We start from the raw sequence: 4,555 nt of genomic DNA on the forward strand, positions 1-4,555 counted from the left end.
CTCCTCTCCTCTTTCCTCCCCTCTCCTCCCCTCTCCTCCCCTCTCCTCTCCTCTCCTCTCCTCTCCGCCCCTCTCCTCCCCTCCTCTCCCCTCTCCTCCCCTCCCCTCCTCTGCCCTCCCCTCCCCTCTCCTCTCCTCCAGGTATACCCGAAGTCTGGTCAGTTTCATCCACTTCCTCAGGTCGCCTCTTGAGAACCAGGTCGAAACCCACGTTTCGTGCAGCTTTTTTTTATTACTGATGACTGGTCCTCCTGGTTGTCCTTGGCCTCTTCCACTGGAATGGCCACCATCCCGACAGCGTGTCCTCTTCTCTGCCACATCCCCTCTGGCACCTTCTTCAGAGCAGTTGCTGCTCTGTTGCCGGCTGTCTGGTGGGGACTTGCCTGTCCCAAGGGGCTGGGTCTCCCACAGGCTAGTCGAGTGGCAGACCCTCCCAGACTTCCTTGTCACTGCAGGGCTCACGGCCGGGCCCTGTCAGACCCACATCCTCCCCAAAGGCCCTCGCCCACGTGCAGAGCAGAAGAGGTGGGGGCTGGTGGGGGAGAGCCTTGGGGACTGCACAGATTTGAGGGAGAGAGCATCTTCCCTCACATCTGCAGCAGAGCTGGAAGGAAGGGCAGGGACCCCGGAAGGATGAAGGAATCCTTTGTTCAGGAATCAAGGGAGCCGGCAGGAGGGAGAGGCTGGCATTTCAGTGTCCCATTGGAGTTCAGCTTAGCCAGAGGACCCGCCGTCCGGCCCGGGGGGCTCCTGAGGATGGTGGGGTGGGGGCTGCCTAGTGAGGAGAGGCTGATACCCACACCCTGAGGTTCCTGGTCCCTCACGTACAGAGGGCAATCTCACTTGTGCCCACAGCCCGGAGAGCCGGCCTGGAGAGTGGATGAGTCTGCGGCTTCAGGCTTTTGGGGACTGTTGTAGCGTTGGGGGCGGAGCGCAGTGTGGAGTGATGTGGCCAGCTGGACGCAGCTGTAACACGCATGTCTGGCAGGCAGGACCGGCTATGTACGTTGTAACGGTCTGGGTGAAAAATGCAAATGCAGGGCCCCTTGCTCCACAATTGTTGAGAATTTCGAGACATGGCAGCAGCATGTTAAACCAAGTGTGGGGCCTTGCTGAGCACGGGGAGTGCCCCAAGTGAACACTCCGTTGGTGAGCAAGTTGGACCCCTGGTACTGTTCACAGAAAAGGAGCCATGGTTCTGGGGCTCCCTGGCCCAGGAACATCGGGAGCAGATTCCTCTTTCTCTCTCTCCCTACCCAACAGTGGAGAACTGAGGGCCAGGGGAGCCCTCCACCCACCAGCTCATCGGCATAGAGCTTCTGAAGGTCCACCTGAGCACAGGGAGGAGAGAAGAGGTTTGCATCAAGCGAGAAACTGGGGTTTCACCGGGCAATGCCCAGAAGGAGAAGATTCTAACCTGGCAGGTGGAGAAGGCTCAGAATCTGGCCAGGTGTTGGCCAGGGAGCTGCCGCTTCCAGCCGGAAAGCAGCCTCTGCCAGCACAGCCAGGGCTGTGCCTGGAAGAATGAAACAATTTCACGTCTATTTCCCAGCCAGGCGAGATTCCCCAACAATCTGGTTAGAGCCCTCTGCAATTGTGAGCTTGGTTATTTGTCGTCTGTCTGCTGCAGGGTGGCAGGGCTTTGCGCCCCGTCCCTGTGGTGTCCCCAGCACCTAGAACAGAGCCTGACACACTGTGTTTGTTAAACAACTGAAGAAATGGATGGTCAGTACTGGCCCCTCTCCCGGCTCCAGCGTCAAATCACCTGCCTCCTGCACATGAACCTCAGCCTGTCCCAAGCAGTCCTGGCGTCTCCTGTTCCCCCATCGGCTCCTCCTGTGCAGGGGCTCGGGCCCCCTCCTTGCACACCTATGTCCAGTCTGTGCAGTGCTGTCCTTCTCTCTGGAGCGTAGCTGGGAGAGACAAGTGACATCTTCTGGGGGCTGGATGGCACCAGCATCTCTCTCGGTTGGTGATCTTGGGACCCGGCAGAGCTGGGGACTTCCCCCTTCTGCTCTTCCCACATCCCTTCCTCTTTGCTGCCATGTTTTGGGGAGTGGGAGGGGCAGGATGACTGTCCAGGGTGAAGGAGGGCCTGGAGGGACTTTTAGTGGCATCCACAGCCCCCGGTTTCTCCACCCACACCCCCGTGGTCACAGCCGCCCACCTCGACCCCTCCCACAGGTGCTGGCAACGCTTCAGCCCCAAGCTCCTGCTTCAAAAGAGGGATGGAAAGAAACTTGGACCTTTTGTTGATATTTCTGGAAAAGTCCAGCAGGTCCATGTGAGGAAGCTCCAGCCCTGTAGCTTTCTCACCGGCACAGAGGCTGCTTTTGTGTTCTGAGGATGGTGGGGGGATCCTGGGCCTCTGGAAACGGGAAGGAGAGACCCGGACACTTGCCGCTCTAGGTCTCTATACTTGTCCTCTGGGGATGACCTTCCTCTTCATCCCTCCTCAGGCCCCTTCTGCCATGATGTGCTCACCCCTCCCTCCACCCCAAACCCTCCTGATCTCCTGGCCCCTGCCGGGGGAGTGGGCAAAAGGGCAGGAAGGAGATTCAGCTGACAGCCGAGCAGGCCACCTTCGGGGGCAGTGTCTCTGGACAGACTAGCGGGACCCACAGCCATGATCCAAAGTGGCCTGCTAGGCACAAAAGTGCCACGAGCCAGATTCTGATGCAGATTCTGAAGAGAGAGAGAACGGGCATGAGCAGGGGAGGGGCAGAGAGAGAGGGGGAGAGAGAATCTCAAGCAGGCTCCAAGCCCAGCGTGGTGCCCGGAGCCCAACACATGGCTCCATCCCACAACCATGAGATCGTGACCTGAGTCGAAGCCAAGAGTCAGATGCTTAACCAACCGAGCCACCCAGGTGCCTCCTGCCAGCACCTTGATTTTGGACGTCTAGCCTCCAGGACTGTGAGAGAACAAATTTCTGTTGTTTGAAGCCAGTGACGGCAGCTCCAGGAAACTAATACTCATCATCCTCTCTCAACCTCAAGTTCTCAATCTGTGAAATAGGATGATAACAGCCATCTCTCTGGGAGAATTAAAGAACACCTGTCAGGCTTCCTGCAAAGGGCTGGCAGGAGTTATCGTCATTGCTCTAGATCAGCGCTTGATGAATGTGCCGGAATTGATAGGATGCTATTTCCCTGCATGGACACAGCGAGGGCAGAGAGGCCTGATCCCGCAGGGCAGCACGGGAGATGTGGGAGCCCAGAGGACAAGAGAGAATGGAATACAGGGCCGTGGAGGGGGGGGGGGGGCTCCCCAGGCTGTGTGTGGCCTTTCGCTCAGAGGGTGTCTGTGTAGGGGGCTCCCTGGCCCTGTGGGGCCTTCCTCATGGATTGCCTGCTTCCTTCAGCTTGTCAGCTTTACTTGCTGCTGTGACCTTCCCCCTCCCTCTGGGCTGAACTTGACTTTAAGAGGGAGAGGCAAGGCTGCTGCCTGGGGCGGGGGTTGCTGAGGCAGGGGCTGCCCCCCCCGCAGGCTGAATGGGTCTCTGAGAATGGGAATGTCCTAGAACCTGCACGTGGGGCTCTCTGAGGTTGGCGAGACCCCTGGCCTCCCACCTCACTTTTCACCTAATATTCTGGGCAGGAGCCACAGAGCGTGGGTGCATCCAGTCCACTCCCACGCCCCCCCTTTCAGAACGCAACATTTTGTACACACCCCACAATCTCCTCGGGCTCCACCCCTTCTCACCACCCTTTCCCGTCAGCCTCTTCTGAAGGGCTTGGGAGGGGAAGGGGGTCATCCCCACCACTCCCCTCCTCCCAGGCCAGTCCTCCCTTCTCCTGTGGGGCCACCCCTCTACCTTGGCCACTGGCATCCCTGGGGGGCGGGGAGGGGGGGAGAATCTGCTTTTCTGTTTTAATCAGAGACCCCAACTTATTTTCATTTAGTGAGAGAAGTTGGAGAGTTCAAAGGAATTTTGTAAAAATTTCCAGGAAAACAGAAACGAAGAGGCGTGAGGTCACCTGGGTTTATAGAGGACGCAGGCTCGCTCCGCTACGACAGCTGCTGGGGTGAGTGCCGCTGCAGGCCGGCTCTGGGCTGGGCGGTTCACCTCTCCGGTTGCGCCATGTGAAATTGCCATTCTGTTCTTCGAAATGGTCAGGTCCATTCAGAAAAGACCTGTAACAGTTTTTAAATTTTTTAAAAAATGTTTTATTTATTCTTGAGAGAGAGAGAGAGAGACAGAGCATGAGCAGGGGAGGGGCAGAGAGAGAGGGACACAGAATCCGAAGCAGGCTCCAGGCTCCGAGCTGTCAGCACAGGGCCCGACGCGGGGCTCAAACTCACAAGCGGTGAGATCATGACCTGAGCCGAAGTCGGACGCTCAACCGACTGAGCCACCCAGGCTCCCCAAGACCTGTAATGGTTTTATCTAAAAGCCTGGGTGGCTCAGTCAGCTGAGCTTCTGACTCTTGGTTTTGGCTCAGGTCATGATCCCAGGATCATGGGATTGAGCCCCACCCAGCATGCAGCCTGCTTGAGATTCTCTCTCTCTCTCTCTCTCTCTCTCTCTCTCTCTCTCTCGTTCTCTCCCTCT

At 57.8% G+C, this 4,555-nt stretch overlaps 1 long non-coding RNA gene across 1 annotated transcript in view; it reads right to left on the reverse strand.

The window, feature by feature from the left end:
* Positions 1 to 212: 212 nt before the first annotated feature.
* LOC125911070 (uncharacterized) overlaps positions 213 to 4,555 on the reverse strand; it is an 11,636-nt gene continuing 7,293 nt past the window's right edge. The window contains exon 2 of the long non-coding RNA XR_007454243.1: positions 213 to 4,137. This is a non-coding gene — a long non-coding RNA (uncharacterized LOC125911070). The remainder of the gene's footprint in view (positions 4,138 to 4,555) is intronic.

The sequence above is a fragment of the Panthera uncia genome (genome assembly GCF_023721935.1).
Source record: "Panthera uncia isolate 11264 chromosome C1 unlocalized genomic scaffold, Puncia_PCG_1.0 HiC_scaffold_3, whole genome shotgun sequence".
Taxonomy (NCBI): Eukaryota; Metazoa; Chordata; class Mammalia; order Carnivora; family Felidae; genus Panthera; species Panthera uncia.